This window comes from Heptranchias perlo, chromosome 17 (assembly GCF_035084215.1).
Source record: "Heptranchias perlo isolate sHepPer1 chromosome 17, sHepPer1.hap1, whole genome shotgun sequence".
Lineage (NCBI taxonomy): Eukaryota > Metazoa > Chordata > Chondrichthyes > Hexanchiformes > Hexanchidae > Heptranchias > Heptranchias perlo.
In genome coordinates this window covers 61,904,561-61,928,298 of record NC_090341.1, presented here as the reverse complement: position 1 = coordinate 61,928,298, position 23,738 = coordinate 61,904,561, and positions in this window count along the sequence as shown.

Below are 23,738 nucleotides of genomic sequence, written 5' to 3'. Positions count from 1 at the left end.
CAGGACCATCTCCTATCGCTATCCTAGTCCAGGACCATCTCCTATTGCTATCCTAGTCCAGGACCATCTCCTATTGCTTTCCTAGCCCAGGACCATCTCCTATTGCTTTCCTAGTCCAGGACCATCTCCGATTGCTTTCCTAGCCGAGGACCATCTCCTATTGCTATCCTAGCCCAGGACCATCTCCGATTGCTATCCTAGCCCAGGACCATCTCCGATTGCTCTCCTAGCCCAGGACCATCTCCTATTGCTATCCTAGTCCAGGACCATCTCCGATTGCTATCCTAGCCCAGGACCATCTCCGATTGCTATCGTAGTCCAGGTCCATCTCCGATTGCTATCCTGGTCCAGGACCATCTCCGATTGCTATCCTAGCCCAGGACCATCTCCTATTGCTATCCGAGTCCAGGACCATCTCCGATTGCTATCCTAGCCCAGGACCATCTCCGATTGCTATCCTAGTCCAGGACCATCTCTGATTGCTATCCTAGCCCAGGACCATCTCCGATTGCTATCCTAGCCCAGGACCATCTCCGATTGCTTTCCTAGTCCAGGACCATCTCCTATTGCTATCCTAGCCCAGGACCATCTCCGATTGCTATCCTAGTCCAGGACCATCTCTGATTGCTCTCCTAGCCCAGGACCATCTCCTATTGCTATCCTAGTCCAGGACCATCTCCGATTGCTATCCTAGCCCAGGAGCATCTCCGATTGCTATCCTAGTCCAGGATCATCTCCTATTGCTTTCCTAGTCCAGGACCATCTCCGATTGCTATCCTAGCCCAGGAGCATCTCCGATTGCTATCCTAGTCCAGGATCATCTCCTATTGCTATCCTAGTCCAGGACCATCTCCGATTGCTATCCTAGCCCAGGACCATCTCCGATTGCTATCCTAGTCCAGGACCATCTCCTATCGCTATCCTAGTCCAGGACCATCTCCTATTGCTATCCTAGTCCAGGACCATCTCCGATTGCTTTCCTAGCCCAGGACCATCTCCTATTGCTTTCCTAGTCCAGGACCATCTCCGATTGCTTTCCTAGCCGAGGACCATCTCCTATTGCTATCCTAGCCCAGGACCATCTCCGATTGCTATCCTAGCCCAGGACCATCTCCGATTGCTCTCCTAGCCCAGGACCATCTCCTATTGCTATCCTAGCCCAGGACCATCTCCGATTGCTATCCTAGCCCAGGACCATCTCCGATTGCTATCGTAGTCCAGGTCCATCTCCGATTGCTATCCTGGTCCAGGACCATCTCCGATTGCTATCCTAGCCCAGGACCATCTCCTATTGCTATCCTAGCCCAGGACCATCTCCTATTGCTTTCCTAGCCCAGGACCATCTCCTATTGCTATCCTCGCCCAGGACCATCTCCGATTGCTATCCTAGCCCAGGACCATCTCCGATTGCTCTCCGAGCCCAGGACCATCTCCTATTGCTATCCTAGTCCAGGACCATCTCCGATTGCTATCCTAGCCCAGGACCATCTCCGATTGCTATCCTAGTCCAAGACCATCTCTGATTGCTATCCTAGTCCAGGACCATCTCCGATTGCTTTTCTCGTCCAGGAAAATCTCCGATTGCTATCCTAGTCCAGGACCATCTCCTATTGCTATCCTAGTCCAGGACCATCTCCTATTGCTATCCTAGTCCAGGACCATCTCCGATTGCTTCCCTAGCCCAGGACCATCTCCGATTGCTATCCTAGTCCAGGACCATCTCCTATTGCTTTCCTAGTCCAGGACCATCTCCGATTGCTATCCTAGCCCAGCACCATCTCCGATTGCTATGCTAGTCCAGGACCATCTCCGATTGCTTTCCTAGCCGAGGACCATCTCCGATTGCTATCCTAGTCCAGGACCATCTCCGATCGCTTTCCTAGCCCAGGACCATCTCCTATTGCTATCCTAGTCCAGGACCATCTCCTATTGCTATCCTAGTCCAGGACCATCTCCGATTGCTTTCCTAGCCCAGGACCATCTCCGATTGCTTTCCTAGCCCAGGACCATCTCCGATTGCAATCCTAGTCCAGGACCATCTCCGATTGCTATCCTAGCCCAGCACCATCTCCGATTGCTATCCTAGTCCAGGACCATCTCCGATTGCTATCCTAGCCCAGCACCATCTCCGATTGCTTTCCTAGCCGAGGACCATCTCCGATTGCTATCCTAGTCCAGGACCATCTCCGATTGCTTTCCTAGTCCAGGACCATCTCCGATCGCTTTCCTAGCCCAGGAGCATCTCCGATTGCTTTCCTAGCCCAGGACCATCTCCGATTGCTATCCTAGTCCAGGACCATCTCCGATTGCTGTCCGAGTCCAGGACCATCTCCTATTAATTTCCTAGCCCAGGACCATCTCCGATTGCTATCCTAGTCCAGGACCATCTCCTATTGCTATCCAAGTCCAGATCCATCTACGATTGCTATCCTAGCCCAGGACCATCTCCTATTGCTATCCAAGTCCAGGTCCATCTACGCTTGCTATCCGAGCCCAGGACCATCTCCTATTGCTATCCAAGTCCAGGTCCATCTACGATTGCTATCCTAGTCCGGGACCATCTCCAATTGCTATCCTAGTCCAGGGCCATCTGCTATTGCTTTCCTAGTCCAGGACCATCTCCTATTGCTTTCCTAGTCCAGGACCATCTCCTATTGCTATCCTAGCCCAGGACAATCTCCGATTGCTATCCTAGTCCAGGACCATCTCCTATTGCTTTCCTATTCCAGGACCATCTCCTATTGCTATCCTAACCCAGGACCATCTCCGATTGCTATCCTAGTCCAGGACCACCTCCTATTGCTATCCTAGCCCAGGACAATCTCCGATTGCTATCCTAGTCCAGGACAATCTCCTATTGCTTTCCCAGTCCAGGACCATCTCCGATTGCTTTCCTAGTCCATTACCATCTCCTATTGCTTTCCTAGCCCAGGACCATCTCCTATTGCTTTCCTAGTCCAGGACCATCTCCGATTGCTTTCCTAGCCCAGGACCATCTCCTATTGCTATCCTAGTCCAGGACCATCTCCTATTGCTTTCCGAGCCCAGGACCATCTCCTATTGCTTTCCGAGCCCAGGACCATCTCCTATTGCTATCCTAGTCCAGGACCATCTCCGATTGCTTTCCTAGCCCAGGACCATCTCCTATTGCTTTCCTAGCCCAGGACCATCTCCGATTGCTATCCTAGTCCAGGACCATCTCCTATTGCTTTCCTCGTCCAGGACCATCTCCGATTGCTATCCTAGTCCAGGACCATCTCCGATTGCTATCCTAGCCCAGCACCATCTCCGATTGCTATCCTCGTCCAGGACCATCTCCGATTGCTTTCCTAGCCGAGGACCATCTCCGATTGATATCGTAGTCCAGGACCATCTCCGATTGCTATCCTAGTCCAGGACCATCTGCGATTGCTATCCTAGTCCAGGACCATCTCCGATTGCTTTTCTCGTTCAGGACCATCTCCGATTGCTATCCTAGTCCAGGACCATCTCCTATTGCTATCCTAGTCCAGGACCATCTCCTATTGCTATCCTAGTCCAGGACCATGTCCGATTGCTTTCCTAGCCCAGGACCATCTCCTATTGCTTTCCTAGCCCAGGACCATCTCCTATTGCTTTCCTAGCCCAGGACGATCTCCGATTGCTATCCTAGTCCAGGACCATCTCCTATTGCTTTCCTAGTCCAGGACCATCTCCGATTGCTATCCTAGTCCAGGACCATCTCCGATTGCTATCCTAGCCCAGCACCATCTCCGATTGCTATCCTAGTCCAGGACCATCTCCGATTGCTTTCCTAGCCGAGGACCATCTCCGATTGCTATCCTAGTCCAGGACCATCTCCGATTGCTTTCCTAGTCCAGGACCATCTCCGATCGCTTTCCTAGCCCAGGAGCATCTCCGATTGCTTTCCTAGCCCAGGACCATCTCCGATTGCTATCCTAGTCCAGGACCATCTCCGATTGCTATCCGAATCCAGGACCATCTCCTATTAATTTCCTAGCCCAGGACCATCTCCGATTGCTATCCTAGCCCAGGACCATCTCGTATTGCTGTCCAAGTCCAGGACCATCTCCGATTGCTTTCCTAGCCCAGGACCATCTGCGATTGCTATCCTAGCCCAGGACCATCTCCTATTGCTATCCTAGTCCAGGTCCATCTCCGATTGCTATCCTAGTCGAGGACCATCTCCGATTGCTATCCTAGTCCAGGACCATCTCCTATTGCTTTCCTAGTCCAGGTCCATCTCCGATTGCTATCCTAGTCCAGGACAATCTCCGATTGCTATCCTTGCCCATGACCATCTCCGATTGCTATCCTAGTCCAGGACCATCGCCAATTGCTATCCTAGTCCAGGACCATCTCCTATTGCTTTCCTAGTCGAGGACCATCTCCAATTGCTATCCTAGTCCAGGACCATCTCCTATTGCTTTCCTAGTCCAGGACCATCTCCGATTGCTATCCTAGTCCAGGACCACCTCCTATTGCTATCCTAGCCCAGGACAATCTCCGATTGCTATCCTAGTCCAGGACAATCTCCTATTGCTTTCCTAGTCAAGGACCATCTCCTATTGCTATCCTAGCCCAGGACCATCTCCGATTGCTTTCCTAGCCGAGGACCATCTCCTATTGCTATCCTAGCCCAGGACCATCTCCGATTGCTATCCTAGCCCAGGACCATCTCCTATTGCTATCCTAGCCCAGGACCATCTCCGATTGCTATCCTAGCCCAGGACCACCTCCTATTGCTATCCTAGCCCAGGACCATCTCCGATTGCTATCCTAGTCCAGGACCATCTCCTATTGCTTTCCTAGTCCAGGACCATCTCCTATTGCTATCCTAGTGCAGGACCATCTCCGATTGCTTTCCTAGCCGAGGACCATCTCCTATTGCTATCCTAGCCCAGGACCATCTCCTATTGCTATCCCAGTCCAGGACCATCTCCAATTGCTTTCCTAGTCCATTACCATCTCCTATTGCTTTCCTAGTCCAGGACCATCTCCGATTGCTTTCCTAGCCGAGGACCATCTCCTATTGCTATCCTAGTCCAGGACCATCTCCTATTGCTTTCCTAGTCCAGGACCATCTCCGATTGCTATCCTAGTCCAGGACCATCTCCTATTGCTATCCTAGTCCAGGACCATCTCCTATTGCTATCCTAGTCCAGGACAATGTCCGATTGCTGTCCTAGTCCAAGACCATCTCCTATTGCTTTCCGAGCCCAGGACCATCTCCTATTGCTTTCCGAGCCCAGGACAATCTCCTATCGCTATCCTAGTCCAGGACCATCTCCGATTGCTTTCCTAGCCCAGGACCATCTCCTGTTGCTTTCCTAGCCCAGGACCATCTCCTATTGCTATCCTAGTCCAGGACCATCTCCGATTGCTTTCCTAGCCGAGGACCATCTCCTATTGCTATCCTAGCCCAGGACCATCTCCGATTGCTATCCTCGCCCAGGACCATCTCCGATTGCTATCCTAGCCCAGGACCATCTCCTATTGCTATCCTAGTCCAGGACCATCTCCGATTGCTATCCTAGCCCAGGACCATCTCCGATTGCTGTCCTAGTCCAGGACCATCTCCTATCGCTATCCTAGTCCAGGACCATCTCCTATTGCTATCCTAGTCCAGGACCATCTCCGATTGCTATCCTAGTCCAGGACCATCTCCGATTGCTATCCTAGCCCAGGACCATCTCCGATTGCTATCCTAGTCCAGGACCATCTCCTATCGCTATCCTAGTCCAGGACCATCTCCGATTGCTATCCTAGTCCAGGACCATCTCCGATTGCTTTCCTAGCCCAGGACCATCTCCGATTGCTATCCTAGTCCAGGACCATCTCCGATTGCTTTCCTAGCCCAGGACCATCTCCGATTGCTTTCCTAGCCCAGGACCATCTCCGATTGCTATCCTAGTCCAGGACCATCTCCTATTGCTATCCTAGTCCAGGACCATCTCCGATTGCTTTCCTAGCCCAGGACCATCTCCTATTGCTTTCCTAGTCCAGGACCATCTCCGATTGCTTTCCTAGCCGAGGACCATCTCCTATTGCTATCCTAGCCCAGGACCATCTCCGATTGCTATCCTAGCCCAGGACCATCTCCGATTGCTCTCCTAGCCCAGGACCATCTCCTATTGCTATCCTAGCCCAGGACCATCTCCGATTGCTATCCTAGCCCAGGACCATCTCCGATTGCTATCGTAGTCCAGGTCCATCTCCGATTGCTATCCTGGTCCAGGACCATCTCCGATTGCTATCCTAGCCCAGGACCATCTCCTATTGCTATCCTAGTCCAGGACCATCTCCTATTGCTTTCCCAGCCCAGGACCATCTCCGATTGCTATCCTAGCCCAGGACCATCTCCGATTGCTTTCCTAGCCGAGGACCATCTCCTATTGCTATCCTAGTCCAGGACCATCTCCGATTGCTTTCCTAGCCGAGGACCATCTCCTATTGCTATCCTAGCCCAGGACCATCTCCGATTGCTATCCTTGCCCAGGACCATCTCCTATTGCTTTCCTAGTCCAGGACCATCTCCTATTGCTATCCTAGTCCAGGACCATCTCCTATTGCTATCCTCGTCCAGGACCATCTCCTATTGCTTTCCTAGTCCAGGACCATCTCCTATTGCTATCCTAGTCCAGGACCATCTCCTATTGCTATCCTGGTCCAGGACCATCTCCTATTGCTATCCTAGTCCAGGACCATCTCCGATTGCTTTCCTAGTCCAGGACCATCTCCGATTGCTTTCCTAGTCCAGGACCATCTCCTATTGCTATCCTCGTCCAGGACCATCTCCTATTGCTTTCCTAGTCCAGGACCATCTCCTATTGCTTTCCTAGTCCAGGACCATCTCCGATTGCTATCCTCGTCCAGGACCATCTCCTATTGCTTTCCTAGTCCAGGACCATCTCCTATTGCTATCCTAGTCCAGGACCATCTCCTATTGCTTTCCTAGTCCAGGACCATCTCCTATTGCTTTCCTAGTCCAGGACCACCTCCTATTGCTATCCTAGTCCAGGACCATCTCCTATTGCTATCCCAGCCCAGGACCATCTCCTATTGCTTTCCTAGTCCAGGACCATCTCCTATTGCTATCCTAGCCCAGGACCATCTCCGATTGCTATCCCAGCCCAGGACCATCTCCAATTGCTTTCCTAGTCCAGGACCATCTCCTATTTCTATCCTAGCCCAGGACCATCTCCTATTGCTATCCCAGCCCAGGACCATCTCCGATTGCTATCCTAGTCCAGGACCATCTCCTATTTCTATCCGAGCCCCGGACCATCTCCCATTGCTATCCTAGCCCAGGACCATCTCCGATTGCTATCCTAGCCCAGGGCCATCTCCCATTGCTATTCCATCCGAGGACTGCTCCCAGTGCTACAAAATACAAGTCTTCTCCCAAGTGGAGCTAACCCCCATTCCCCACACCCTAGCACTGATAAGTACCTCCATGCATCTTGTCTATTATCCAACAGTGTATTCTCAGCTTCAAAAATAGTAAAGGAATATTTAACAGATAAAGGCCACTCATTTGCAATTTCATAGAATACTGGACATGTTATAGAATCTTACAGCACAGAAGGCGGCCATTTGGCCCATCGTGCCTGTGCCGGCTCTTTGAAAGAGCTATCCAATTTAGTCTCACTTCCCAGCTTTTTTCCCAAAACCCGACAAATTAGTCCTCATCAAGTACATGTCCATTTGCTGTTTGAAAGTTCCTATGGAATGTGTTTCCACCACCCTTTCAGGGAGTGCGTCCCAACCCTCTGTGTGAAAAAAATTCTCCGCATTTCCCCTCCAGCTCTTTGACCAATTATTTTAAATCTGTGACCTCTGGTTACCGACCCACTTACCAGAGGAAACAGTTTCTCCCCATTTGTTCTGTCAAAACCCCTCATTATTTTGAATACCTCGATGAGATCTCCCCTTAACCTTGGAATCATAGAATCCTAGAAAGGTTACAGCAAGGAAGGAGGCCATTCAGCCCATTGAGTCCGTGCCGGCTCTCTGCAAGAGCAATCCAGCTAGTCCCACTCCCCCGCCCTATCCCAATGGCCCTACAAATGTTTTCCTTTCAAGTACTTATCCAGTTCCCTTTTGAAGGCCATGATTGAATCTGCCTCCACAACCCCCTCGGGCAGTGCATTCCAGATCCTAACCACTCACTGTGTAAAAAAGTTTTTCCTCATGTTGCCTTTGGTTCTTTTGCCAATCACCTTAAATCTATGTCCTCTGGCTCTTATCCTTTCTGCCAATGGGAACAATTTCTCTCTATCCACTCTGTCTCGACCCTTCATGATTTTGAATACCTCCATCAAATCTCCACTCAACTGTCTCTGTTCCAAGGAGAACAATCCCAGATTCTCCAGTCTATCCACGTAACTAAAATCCCTCATCCCTGGAATCATTCTAGTAAATCTCTTCTGCACCCTCTCTGAGGCCTTCACATCTTTCCTGTAGTGCGGTGCACAGAACTGGACACAATACTCCAGTTGTGGCCGGACCAGTGTTTTATAAAGGTTCATTATGACTTCCATACTTTTGTACACTATGCCTCTATTTATAAAGCCCAGGATCCCGTATGCTGGGAGCAGTCCTCGGATGGAATAGCAATCGGAGATGCTTTCTCAACCTGCCCTGCCACCTTCAACGATTTGTGCACATATACCCCCAGATCTCTCTGTTCCTGTACCCCTTTTAGAGTTGTGCCCGTTAGTTTATATTGCCTCTCCTCGTTCTTCCTACCAAAATGTATCACTTTGCATTGTATCATTTCATCTGCCATGTGTCTGCCCATTCCAGCAGCCTGTCCATATCCTCTTGAAGTCTATCACTATCCTCCTCACTGTTTACTACACTTCCAAGTTTTGTGTCATTTGCAAATTTTGAAATTGTGCCCTGTAAGACCATAAGACCATAAGAGATAGAGGCAGGAGTAGGCCATTCGGCCCCTCGAGCCTCCTCCGCCATTTAATGAGATCATGGCTGATCTGATTTTTAACTCAACTCCACTTTCCCGCCCTTTCCCCATATCCTTTGACTCCTTTGCTGATCAAAAATTTGTCTCACTCAGCCTTGAATGTATTCAATGACTCAGCCTCCACAGCTTTTTGGGGGAAAGAATTCCAAAGATTCACGACCCTCTGGGAGAAGAAATTCCTCCTCATTTCCATCTTAAACGGGCGACCCCTTATTCTGAGAGTATGCCCCTAGTTTTAGATTCCCCCATGAGGGGTAACATCCTCTCAGCATCTACCCTATCGAGTCCCCTCAGAATCTTCTATGTTTTAATAAGATCTCCTCTCATTCTTCTAAACTCCAATGAGTATAGACCCAACCTGTTCAATCTTTCCTCATAAGACAACCCTTCCATACCTGGAATCAACCTAGTGAACCTTCTCTGAACTGCCTCCAATGCAAGTATGTCCTTCCTTAAATAAGGGCACCAGAACTGTACGCAGTACTCCAGGTGTGGTCTCACCAGCACCCTGTACAGTTGTAGCATGACTTCCCTGATTTTATGCTCCATCCCCCTAGAAATAAAGGACAATATTCCGTTTGCCTTCCGGATTACCTGCTGCACCTGTATGTTGACTTTTTGTGTTTCATGTATGAGGACACCCAGATCCCTCTGTACCGCAGCATTTTGTAGTATTTCTCCATTCAAATAATATTATGCTTTTTTATTTTTCCTCCCAAAGTGGATGACTTCACATTTTCCAACATTATATTCCATCTGCCAAATTTTTGCCCATTTGCTTAACCTGTAAATATCCCTTTGCAGACACTTTGTGTCCTCCTCACAACTTGCTTTTCCACCTATCTTTGTATCATCAGCAAATTTGGCCACAAGACACTCTGTTCCTTCATCCAAGTCACTGATATATATTGTAAATAGTTGAGGCCCCAGCACTGAGCCCTGCGGCACCCCACTAGTTACAGATTGCCATTTTGAAAATGACCCTTTTATCCCGACTCTTTGTTTTCTGTTAGTTAGCCAATCCTCTATCCATGCCAGTGTATTACCCCCAACACCATGAGCTCTTATCTTGTGCAGTAATCTTTTATGTGGCACCTTATCGAATGCCTTTTGGAAATCCAAATATACTGCATCCATTGGTTCCCCTTTATCCACCCTGCCCGTTACTTCCTCAAAGAACTCTAATAAATTTGTCAGACATGATTTCCCCTTCATAAAACTATGTTGACTCTCTTTGATTGTATTATGAGCCTCCAAATGTCCTGCTACTACTTCCTTAATAATGGATTCTAGCATTTTCCCAATGACAGATGTTAGGCTAACTGGTCTATAGTTACCTGCTTTCTGACTCACTCCCTTCTTGAATAGGGGTGTTACGTTTGCAGTTTTCCAATCCACTGGGACCTTTCCAGAATCGAGTGAATTCTGGATGATTACAACCAATGCATCCACTATCTCTGTAGCCACTTCCTTTAAGACCCTCGGATGCAAGCCATCAGGTCCAGGGGACTTGTCAGCCTTTAGACCCATTAGTTTGCCTAGTACTTTTTCTCTAGTGATAGTGATTGTTTTTAGTTCCTCCCTCCCCTTTGCCCCTTGATTTTCTACTATTATTGGTATATTATTAGTGTCTTCTACTGTGAAGACAGATACAAAATATCTGTTCAATTCCTCTGCCATTTCCTTGTTTTCCGTTATTATTTCCCCAGTCTCATCCTCTAAGGGACCAATGTTTACTTTAGCTACCCTCTTCCTTTTTATATACTTGGAGAAGCTTTTACTGTCAGTTTTTATATTTCTTGCTAGTTTACTCTCAATTTATTTTCTCCCTCTTTATTATTCTTTTAGTCATCCTTTGCTGGTTTTTAAAGTTTTCACAATCTTTGGGCTTACCAGTAATCTTTGCCATGTTGTATGCTTTTTCTTTAAACCTGATACCATCCTTGACTTCCTTAGTTAGCCATGGTTGGTTCATCCTTTTTGTGGAGTCTTTCCTCCTCACAGGGATATATTTTTGTTGCGAGTCATAAAATATCTTTTTAAATGTTTGCCGCTGTTTATCCAACATCATACATTAATGACTTGGATATGAATGTAAAAGGTATGATCAGTAAGTTCGCTGATGATACAAAAATTGGTAGGGTGGTAAATAGCGAGGAGGATAGCCTCAGTCTGCAGGACGATATAGATGGGTTGGTCAGATGGGCGGAACAGTGGCAAATGGAATTTAACCCGGAAAAGTGCGAGGTGATGCACTTTGGAGGGACTAACAAGGCAAGGGAATACACAATGAATGGGAGGACCCTAGGCAAGACAGAGGGTCAGAGGGACCTTGGTGTGCAAGTTCACAGATCCCTGAAGGCGGCGGAACAGGTAGATAAGGTGGTAAAGAAGGCATATGGGATACTTGCCTTTATTAGCCGAGGCATAGAATACAAGAGCAAGGAGGTTATGATGGAGCTGTATAAAACACTGGTTAGGCCACAGCTGGAGTACTGTGTGCAGTTCTGGTCGCCACACTACAGGAAGGATGTGATCGCTTTGGAGAGGGTGCAGAGGAGATTCACCAGGATGTTACCAGGGCTGGAGCGCTTCAGCTATGAAGAGAGACTGGGAAGATTGGGTTTGTTTTCCTTGGAGCAGAGGAGGCTGAGGGGGGACATGATTGAGGTGTACAAAATTATGAGGGGCACAGATAGGATGGATACTAAGGAGCTTTTTCCCTTCGTTGAGGGTTCTATAACAAGGGGACATAGATTCAAGGTAAAAGGCGGGAGGTTTAGAGGGGATTTGAGAAAGAACTTTTTCACCCAGCGGGTGGTTGGAGTCTGGAACTCACTGCCTGAAAGGGTTGTGGAGGCAGGAACCCTCACAACATTCAAGAAGCATTTGGATGAGCACTTGAAATGCCATAGCATACAAGGCTACGGACCAAATGCTGGAATATGGGATTAGAGTAGACAGGGCTGATGGCCGGCGCGGACACGATGGGCCAAAGGGCCTCTATCCGTGCTGTATAACTCTATGACTCTATGACTCTAATCTGTTTACCCAGTCCACTTTAGCCAATTCCGCCCTCATTCCTTTATAATTGCCCTTATTTAAGTTTAATGCAGTAGTTTCAGAACCAGGATCTTGTACACCCAAGTCCAAGTCATTAATATATATCAAGAGCAGTGGTCCCAGCACCAACCCCTGGGGAACACCACTGTACACCTCCCTCCAGTCCGAGAAACAACCGATCACCACTACTCTCTGTTTCCTGTCCTTTAGCCAATTCTGTATCCATGTTGCTACTGCCCCCTTTATTCCATGAGCCGCAATCTTGATGATAAGCCTACCAGGCAGCACTTTATCAAACGCCTTTTGAAAGTTCACATACACCACATCAACTGCATTGCCCTCATCTACCCTCTCTGTTACCTCATCAAAAAACTCTATCAGGTTAGTTAAACACGATTTGCCTTTCACAAATCCGTGCTGGCTTTCCCTAATCAATCCACACTCAACCAAGTGACTGTTAATTCTGTCCCAGATTATCAATTCTAAAAGTTTCCCCACCACTGAGGTTAAACTGACTGGCCTATAGTTGCTGGGTTTATCCTTACACCCTTTTTTGAACAAGGGTGTAACATTTGCAATTCTCCAGTCCTCTGGCACCACCCCCTTATCTACGGATGATTGGAAGATTATGGTCAGGACCTCCACAATTTCCCCCCTGACTTCCCTCAGCAACCTAGGATGCATCCCATCTGGACCGGGTGACTTATCTACTTTAAGTATGGCCAGCCTTTCTAATACCTCTTCTTTATCAATTTTTAGCCCATCCAGTTTCTCAACTATATCTTCCTTTACTGAGACTCTGGCAGCATCTTCTTCCTTGGCAAAGACAGATGCAAAGTACTTATTTAGTACCTCGGCCATGCCCTCTGCCTCCATGAGCAGATCTAGTTCATGGACCCTAACCAGCCCCACCCCTCCTCTTACTCCCGTTAACATGTCTGTAGAAGACTTTTGGATTCCCTTTTATGTTGGCCGCCAGTCTTTCCTCAGACTCTCTCTTTGCCCCTTTTTTTTCCTTTATCACTTCCCCTCTAAACTTTCTATATTCTGCCTGGTTCTCACTTGTGTTATCAACTAGACATCGGTCAAACACCCTTTTTTTCCATTTCATCTTACTCACTATCTCTTTTGTCATCCAGGGAGCTCTGGCTTTGGTTGTCCTACCTTTCTGCCCCGGGGGAATGTGCCTAGACTGTATCCGAACCATCTCCTCTTTAAAGACCGCCCACTCTTCAATTACAATTTTGCCTGCCAATCTATGATTCCAATTTATCCAGGCCAGATCTGTTCTCATCCCATTGAAATTGGCCCTTCTCTGCTCTAAGGAGAACAAACCCAGCTTCTCCAATCTCTCCACATAACTGAAGTCCCTCATCCCTGGTATCATCCTGATAAACCTCCCCTGCACCCTCTCCAAGGCCTTGACATCCTTCCTAAAATGTGGTGCCCAGAATTACATGCAATACTCCAGCTGAGGCCTAACCAATGATTTGTAAAGATTGAGCATGACTTCCTTGTTTTTGTATTCATTGCCTCTATTTATAAAGCCAAGTAACACACACACTTTCTTCACCACCTTATCAACTTGCCCTGCCATCTTCAAAGAATAGTGTATATGTCGTTGATTCTTAATTGCCCTCTGAAATGGCCGAGCAAGCCACTCAGTTGTAAAATCTCGCTAAAAAAAGTCATAATAAAAATAAAACCGGACGGACCACCCGGCATCGGACCACTAGGCACCGGACACGACAAAGGCAAACCAAGCCCAGTCGACCCTGCAAAGTCGTCCTCACTAACATCTGGGGACTTGTGCCAAAATTGGGAGAGCTGTCCCACAGACTAGTCAAGCAACAGCCTGACAGAGCCATACTCACAGAATCATATCTTTCAGCCAACGTCCCAGACTCTTCCATCACCATCCCTGGGTATGTCCTGTCCCACCGGCAGGACAGACCCACCAGAGGTGGCGGTACAGTGATATACAGTCAGGAGGGAGTGGTCTTGGGAGTCCTCAATATTGACTCTGGACCCCATGAAATCTCATGGCATCAGGTCAAACATGGGCAAGGAAACCTCCTGCTGATTACCACCTACCGTCCTCCCTCAGCTGATGAATCAGTCCTCCTCCATGTTGAACACCACTTGGAGGAAGCACTGAGGGTAGCAAGGGCACAAAATGTACTCTGTGTGGGGAACTTCAATGTCCATCGCCAAGAGTGGCTCGGTAGCACCACGACTGACCGAGCTGGCCAAGTCCTGAAGGACATAGCTGCCAGACTGGGCCTGCGGCAGGTGGTGAGTGAAGCAACACGAGGGAAAAACTTACTTGACCTCGTCCTCACCAATCTCCCTGTCGCAAATGCATCTGTCCATGACAGTATTGGTAGGAGTGACCACCGCTCAGTCCTCGTGGAGACGAAGTCCCGTCTTCGCACTGAGGATACCATCCAACGTGTTGTGTGGCACTACCATCGTGCAGAATGGGATAGATTCAGAACGGATCTAGCAGCTCAAAACTGGGCATCCATGAGGCGTTGTGGGCCATCAGCAGCAGCAAAATTGTATTCCAGCACAATCTGTAACCTCATGGCCCGGCTATTCCTCACTCTACCATGACCAACAAGCCAGGGGATCAACCCTGGTTCAATGAGGAGTGCAGAAGTGCATGCCAGGAGCAGCACCAGGCATACCTAAAAATGAGGTGCCAACCTGGTGAAGCTACAACTCAGGACTACATGCATGCTCAACAGCGGAAGCAACAGGCAAAAGACAGAGCTAAGCGATTCCACAACCAACGGATCAGATCAAAGCTCTGCAGTCCTGCCACATCCAGTCGTGAATGGTGGTAGACAATTAAACAATGAACGGGAGGAGGAGGCTCTGTAAACATCCCCATCCTCAATGATGGCAGAGTCCAGCATGTGAGTGCAAAAGACAAGGCTGAAGCGTTTGCAACCATCTTCAGCCAGAAGTGCCGAGTGGATGAACCATCTCGGCCTCCTCCCGATATCCCCACCATCACAGAAGCCAGTCTTAGCCAATTCGATTCACTCCACGTGATATCAAGAAACGGCTGAGTGCACTGGATACAGCAAAGGCTATGGGCCCCGACAACATCCCAGCTGTAGTGCTGAAGACTTGTGCTCCAGAACTAGCTGCGCCTCTGGCCAAACTGTTCCAGTCCAGCTACAACACTGGCATCTACCCGACAATGTGGAAAATTGCCCAGGTATGTCCTGTCCACAAAAAGCAGGACAAATCCAATCCGGCCAATTACCGCCCCATCAATCTACTCTCAATCATCAGCCAAGTGATGGAAGGTGTCGTCGACAGTGCTATCAAGCGGCACTTACTCACCAATAACCTGCTCACCGATGCTCAGTTTGGGTTCCGCCAGGACCACTCGGCTCCAGACCTCTTTTGAGCCTTGGTCCAAACATGGACAAAAGAGCTGAATTCCAGAGGTGAGGTGAGAGTAACTGCCCTTGACATCAAGGCAGCATTTGACCGAATGTGGCACCAAGGAGCCCTCGTAAAATTGAAGTCAATGGGAGTCAGGGGGAAAGCTCTCCAGTGGCTGCAGTCATACCTAGCACAAAGGAAGATGATAGTGGTTGTTGGAGGCCAATCATCTCAGCCCCAGGGCATTGCTGCAGGAGTTCCTCAGGGCAGTGTCCAAGGCCCAACCACCTTCAGCTGCTTCATCAATGACCTTCCCTCCATCATAAGGTCAGAAATGGGGATGCTCGCTGATGATTGCACAGTGTTCAGTTCCATTCGCAACCCCTCAAATAATGAAGCAGTCCGAGCCCGCATGCAGCAAGACCTGGACAACATCCAGGCTTGGGCTCATAAGTGGCAAGTAACATTCGCGCCAGACAAGTGCCAGGCAATGACTATCTCCAACAAGAGAGAGTCTATCCACCTCCCCTTGACATTCAACGGCATTACCATCACCGAATCCCCCACCATTAACATCCTGGGATCACCACTGACCAGAAACTTAACTGGACCAACCATATAAATACTGTGGCTACAAGAGCAGGTCAGAGGCTGGGTATTCTGCGGCGAGTGACTCACCTCCTGACTCCCCAAAGCCTTTCCACCATCTACAAGACACAAGTCAGGAGTGTGATGGAATACTCTCCACTTGCCTGGATGAGTGCTGCTCCAACAACACTCAGGAAGCTTGAGACCATCCAGGACAAAGCAGCCCGCTTGATTGGCTTCCCATCCACCACCCTGGACATTCACTCCCTTCACCACCGGTGCACTGTGGCTGCAGTGTGTACCATCCACAGGATGCACTGCTGCAACTCGCCAAGGCTTCTTCGACAGCACCTCCCAAACCCGCGATCTCTACCACCTAGATGGACAAGAGCAGCAGGTACATGGGAACAACACCACCTGCACGTTCCCCTCCAAGTCACACACCATCCCGACTTGGAAATATATCACCGTTCCTTCATCATCACTGGGTCAAAATCCTGGAACTCCCTTCCTAACAGCACTGTGGGAGAACCGTCACCACACGGACTGCAGCGGTTCAAGAAGGCGGCTCACCACCACCTTCTCAAGGGCAATTAGAAATGGGCAATAAATGCCGGCCTCGCCAGTGACGCCCACATCCCATGAAAGAATAAATAAATAAAAAATGCCCCCCCAGGTCCCTCTGTTCTTGCACCCCCTCAAAATAGGACCATTTTGATTATATTGCCTCTCCATGTTGTTCCACCCAGAGTGCATCACTTCACACTTATCCACATTAAATTGCATCAGCCATATATCTGCCCATTTCACCAGTCTGTCTCTGTCCTCCTGAAGTCTGCTACTATCCTGCTCACGATTTACCACATTGCCAAGTTTTGTGTCATCCACAAACTCTGAAATTGTACTCCCTCGACCCAAATCCAGGTCATTTATATATAACAAGAAAAGCAATGGTCGTAATACCGACCCCTGTGGGACCCCACTTCATACTTAGAATCATAGAAATTTACAACATGGAAACAGGCCCTTCGGCCCAACATGTCCATGTCACCCAGTTTATACCACTAAGCTAGTCCCAATTGCCTGCACTTGGCCCATATCCCTCCATACCCATCTTACCCATGTAACTGTCCAAATGCTTTTTAAAAGACAAAATTGTACCCGCCTCTACTACTGCCTCTGGCAGCTCGTTCCAGACACTCACCACCCTTTGAGTGAAGAAATTGCCCCTCTGGACCCTTTTGTATCTCTCCCCTCTCACCTGAAATCTAAGCCCCCTCGTTATAGACTCCCCTACCTTTGGGAAAAGATTTTGACTATCTACCTTATCTATGCCCCTCATTATTTTATAGACTTCTATAAGATCACCCCTTAACCTCCTACTCTCCAGGGAAAAAAGTCTCAGTCTATCCAACCTCTCCCTATAAGGCAAACCATCAAGTCCCGGTAGCATCCTAGTAAATCTTTTCTACACTCTTTCCAGTTTAATAATATCCCTTCTATAATAGGGTGACCAGAACTGTGCACAGTATTCCAAGTGTGGCCTTACTAATGTCTTGTACAACTTCAACAAAAAATCCGAACTCCTGTATTCAATGTTCTGACCAATGAAACCAAGCATGCTGACTGCCTTCTTCACCACCCTATCCACCGGTGACTCCACTTTCAAGGAGCTATGAACCTGTACTCCTAGATCTCTTTGTTCTATAACTCTCCCCAACGCCCTACCATTAACGGAGTAGGTCCTGGCCCGATTCGATCTACCAAAATGCATCACCTCACATTTATCTAAATTAAACTCCATCTGCCATTCATCGGCCCACTGGCCCAATTTATTAAGATCCCGTTGCAATCCTAGATAACCTTCTTCACTGTTCACAATGCCACCAATCTTGGTGTCATCTGCAAACTTACTAACCATGCCTCCTAAATTCTCATCCAAATCATTAATATAGATAACAAATAACAGCGGACCCAGTACTGATCCCTGAGGCACACCGCTGGTCACAGGCATCCAGTTTGAAAAACAACCCTCTACAACCACCCTCTGTCTTCTGTCGTCAATCCAATTTTGTATCCAATTGGCTACCTCGCCTTGGATCCCGTGAGATTTAACCTTATGTAACAACCTACCGTGCGGTACCTTGTCAAAGGCTTTGCTAAAGTCCATGTAGACCACATCTACTGCACAGCCCTCATCTATCTTCTTGGTTACCCCTTCAAAAAACTCAATCAAATTCGTGAGACATGATTTTCCTCTCACAAAACCATGCTGACTGTTCCTAATCAGTCCCTGCCTCTCCAAATACCTGTAGATCCTGTCCCTCAGAATACCCTCTAACAACTTACCAACTACAGATGTCAGGCTCACTGGTCTGTAGTTCCCAGGCTTTTCCCTGCCGCCCTTCTTAATCAAAGGCACAACATTTGCTACCCTCCAATCTTCAGGCACCTCACCTGTAGCTGTCGATGATTCAAATATCTCTGCTCGGGGACCCGCAATTTCCTCCCTAACCTCCCATAACGTCCTGGGATACATTTCATCAGGTCCCGGAGATTTATCTACCTTGATGCTCGTTAAGACTTCCAGCACCTCCCTCTCTGTAATATGTACACTCCTCAAGATATCACTATTTATTTCCCCAAGTTCCCTAACATCCATGCCTTTCTCAACCGTAAATACCGATGTGAAATATTCATTTAGGATCTCACTCATCTCTTGTGATTCCGCACATAGATGACCTTGTTGATCCTTAAGAGGCCCTACTCTCTCCCTAGTTACTCTTTTGCCCTTTATGTATTTGTAGAAGCTCTTTGGATTCTCCTTTGCCTTATCTGCCAAAGCAATCTCATGTCCCCTTTTTGCCCTCCTGATTTCTCTCTTAACTCTACTCCGGCAATCTCTGTACTCTTCAAGGGATCCACTTGATTCCAGCTGCCTATGCATGTCATATGCCTCCTTCTTCTTTTTGACTAGGGCCTCAATCTCCCGAGTCATCCAAGGTTCCTTACTTCTACCAGCCTTGCCCTTCACTTTATAAGGAATGTGCTTACCCTGAACCCTGGTTAACACACTTTTGAAAGCCTCCCACTTACCAGACGTCCCTTTGCCTGCCAACAGACTCTCCCAATCAACTTCTGAAATTTCCTGTCTAATACCATCAAAATTGGCCTTTCCCCAATTTAGAATTTTAACTTTTGGGCCATTCTCCATAGCTATCTTAAAACTAATGGAATTATGATCACTGGTCCCAAAGTGATCCCTCACTAACACTTCTGTCACCTGCCCTTCCTTATTTCCCAAGAGGAGGTCAAGTTTTGCCCCCTCTCTAGTCGGGCCATCCACATACTGAATGAGAAATTCCTCCTGAATACACTCAACAAATTTCTCTCCATCCAAGCCCCGAATGCTATGGCTGTCCCAGTCAATGTTGGGAAAGTTAAAGTCCCCTACTATTACCACCCTATTTTTCTTGCAGCTGTCTGTAATCTCCTTACATGTTTGCTCGTCAATTTCCCGTTGACTATTTGGGGGTCTTCTCTCCAGTCAGAAAAACATCCGTTCACCACTACTCTCTGCCTCTCATCCCTTAGCCAATTACATAACCAGGTTATCACCATCTCATTAGTACCAAGTGCTTCTGTTTTCTGAATAAGTTCTGTTATGTGATACTTTATCAAATGCCTTTTGAAAATCCAAATATACAACATCTACTGCACTGCCTTCATCAACCCTCTCTGATAGTTCATCAAAGAACTCAACCAGGTTAGTCAGACACGATTTGCTGGCTGTCCCTTATTAACTCATGCTTCTCCAAGTGAGAATTAATTTTGTCCTTGACAATGGTCTCTTGTAGTTTTCCCACCACTGACGTTAGGCTGACTGGCCTGTAGTTACCAGGTTTATCCCTCTCCCCTTTTTTGAATAGGGGTGTAACATTTGCAATCCTCCAGTCCTCTGGCACCACTTCCATATTCAATGAGGATTGAAAGATTGTGGTCAGAGCTTCTGCTATCTCCACCCCAGCTTCCCTCAGTAACCAAGGATGCATCCCATCTGGACCGGGTGACTTGTTAACTTTGACTGATACCAACCTATTTGGCACCTCCTTTCTATCTATTTTTATCCAATCCAATATCTCTACTCCCTCCTCCTCTACTGCGACATTAACTTCATCCTCTCTTTGTGAAGACAGGTGCCAGTACCTCAGTCATGCCCTTTGCCTCCACAAAAAGATTGGATGACAAAAAGAGTGCCTTCTTTGTCCCTAATCAGCCCCACCATTCCTTTAACTATCCTTTTACTTTTTATATGTTTATGAAAGATTTTTGGGTTCCCTTTTATGTTCCCGACTAATCTTTTCTCATTCTTTCTCTTTGACCTTCTTATATTCTTTTTCAATTTCTCCCTGCACTCTCTGTATTCTGTCTGGTTTTCGACTGTATTCTGTACCTGACATTAGTCACAAACCTTTATTTCCTTTATCATCCAGGGAGCTCTAGCTTTAGATGCCCTGGGTTTCTTCCTTAAGGGAATGTGCTTGGTTTGTACCCAGACTATCTCTGCCTTGAAGGCCTGCCATTGCCCATTTACTGTTTTCCTGGTCAATCTTTGTTTCCAGTCCACCTGTGCTCGATCCCTTCTCAACTCACTGAAATCGGCTCTCTTCCAGTTGGGTATTTTCACCTTTGATTTTTCTTTGTCCCTTTCCGTAACTACTTTAAACCTGATTATATTATGATCACTATTACCCAGATGTTCTCCCACTAAAACACACTCCACTTACCCTACTTCATTCCCTAGAACTAGATCCAGCACTGCTTCCTTCCTCATTGGGCTAGAAACATACTGATTAAGGAAGTTCTCCTGTACATATTTTAGGAATTCTTCACCCTCCTTGCCTTGTACACTGTTTCCTCCCAGTCTATATTCGGGTAATTGAAGTCCCCCACTATTACTGCTCGATTATTATTACATTTCTCTGAAATTTGCCTACAGATTTGCTCCTCTCCCTCCTTCTCACTATTTGGGGGTCTGTAGTAAACACCCAGCAATGTAACGGCTACTTAACTCTAACCAGATAGATTCAGTCTTTGAAACCTCTCGTATATCGTCCCTCTGTAGAACTGTCATATTATCCTCGATCAATGCAGCCAACCTCGCCTCCTCTCTTTTCTCCTTCCCTATCCCTATGAATACATTGTAGCCAGGAATGTTTAGTTGCCATTCCTGCCCATGTTTAAGCCAGGTCTCTATTACAGCTTCTATATCATAACCCCAGGTGGCAACTTGTGCCTGCAGCTCATCAATCTTATTTGTAACACATTAGGGTTAGTGTTAACACACATTAACAGACATACATTCCAACACCATGCTGGTCGGTTTTGCTTCCTTCCTCCATCCAATTCCTGCTCTTTCTACACTATACTTTGTTCTGTTGCTGTGTGTCCCTCCTAGTTTTCCAATGACCTAGTCCCTCCTCTCTGTTACTACATCCTGGTTCCCCTCCCCCTGCCAAATTGGTTTAAACCCTCCCCCACAGCTCTAGTTAACTTCCCTGTGAGGAAATTGGTCCCAGCCCCATTCAGGTGCAATCCATTCATCTTGTACAGGTCCCTCCTGTCCCAGAACTGGTCCCAATACCCCAGGAATCTGAAGCCCTCCTTCTTGTACCACTTCTCCAGCCACACATTCACCTGCACTATCTTCCTGCTTCTGTACTTTCTAGCATGTGGCACTGGGAGTAATCCAGAGATTACCACCTTTAAGGTCCTGCTTCTTTCATCTTTTTCCTAGCTCCTGAAACTCTGAGTGCAGGACCTCGACCCTTTTCCTTCCTATGTCATTGGTTCCCACATGGACCGTGAATTCTGGCTGTCCCCCTTCCCCCCTCAATATGTCCTGCCCCCGTTCAGTGATGTCCTTTTACCCTGCCACCAGGGAGGCAGCTCGCCATGAGGGACTCACGTCGGGGATTGCAGAAACGCCTGTCCGTCCCCCTGACTATCGAATCCCCTATAACAACTGCATTCCTTGTACCCCCCCGGGGAAGTCGAGACTCCCACAGTGCCGTGGATTTGCTTCTGACTGCACTCCCCCAAGGTGTCAACACCTTCACTGGGATTCAACACTCAATACCTGTTTGTGAGTGCCACAGTCCCAGGGAATTCCTGCACTGCTGCCTGTTCCTCCTAGTCTGTCTGGTGGTCACCCACACCCTCTCCGTGTGAACTCTCTGTAGCTGCGGGGTGACCACCTCCTGTAAAGTGCTATCCACAAAATTCTCAGCTTCCTGTATACACTGTAGTGACGCCAGCCGCCCCTCAAACTCAGAAACTCGGAGCTCGAGCTCGGGCAGTTACTTAATGGCACTTCCTGCACATGTGGTTTTCCAGGACACACAAAGTGTTCTGGAGTTCCCACAAGGCACGGGATGTGCACGGGACGGGCCCGAGCTGTTCTGCTGTGTTAGCTGACATTTATTTAAAACAGTTTGCTTAGCTTTAAGGCTATTTAACTGTTTAGCTGACACTAAAACACTAACCACTAAAAACCCTAACCAACCATTAAAAACACTAACCATTAAATCACAAAAAACACCAACCGATAAACTAAATATTTACACTGACATACCCCCGCCACTCCTCCTTGTGTTGTGATGTCACTTTTTGATTGTTGTTTGCTGTTTGTTGTAGACTCGCTGCTCCTCTGGCCTCTCGTGATGCTCTAAGTTGTAGAACATAATTCCCAGAGTCCAGGAAAAATCCCAAAATGCCATTTAATAAAAATGGAATTTGACTAATGCAGTCAGTGTAAATCAGGGGTCCTAATGTTAACTCTACACGGCATAAAGAACCCTACTGATATAAAATAGTGAATCTACAGCCTCACCGTCAGTAACACTATGGGAGATTGACTAATGTGCATGTGTGTTCGTGTCACTTCCTTAGTGAGGCAGGACCGAAGTTTCCTAAAGCAATACTGGGAATCGCTATTCACCAAACTTTCCAAGTGGTCATAAGTCACATCCCATATAAGACTTTCCAATCACTTCCCTAAAATCAATGTCAGATTTGTATGCCGATTGTTACCAGGGTCTGATTTCTTCTCCTTCTTAAACAATGGGCCAGATGATCCTCCCTCCAATCCATGCTAACCAATACAGGATTCACTGAGTTACTGAAGATATGATCAATGACTCATGTGAGTTCCTTCATTTCCCTTCGTACTTTGGGAAATGGCACCAGGTCTTGCAGCACTCACAACCTGAAGGACATTCATCTTCACTAAAACCACTTCTATTGAAGCAACTTTAGCCACAAACTATCCTGTAGTACTGGAAACATGGCGTTGTCTTCAGAAGTGAGACCTGGTGCACAATATCTGTTGAGCTCAGCAGCCATATCTTAGCTGCCCATGTAACCTGCCCTGATAAATCCCTCAAACGACCAATGTGGCCTTTGATAGCTTTCTAACTTCTAATGCCTTCCCATCACTGCTATAACTCCGCACAATCCTTTCACCTAAAGCCTTTTTAGCATCACCAACACTCACTTTAGTTGTCTTCAGTTGTTTTTACCTGTTCCTATACCTCAAACTGAACATTTCATATAAATATTCGATTAAGAGACTTTATTTCAAGTTTAACATCTCTACCACCCTCCCTAGTTAGCCAAATAGGCTTAACTTTATCTTTTT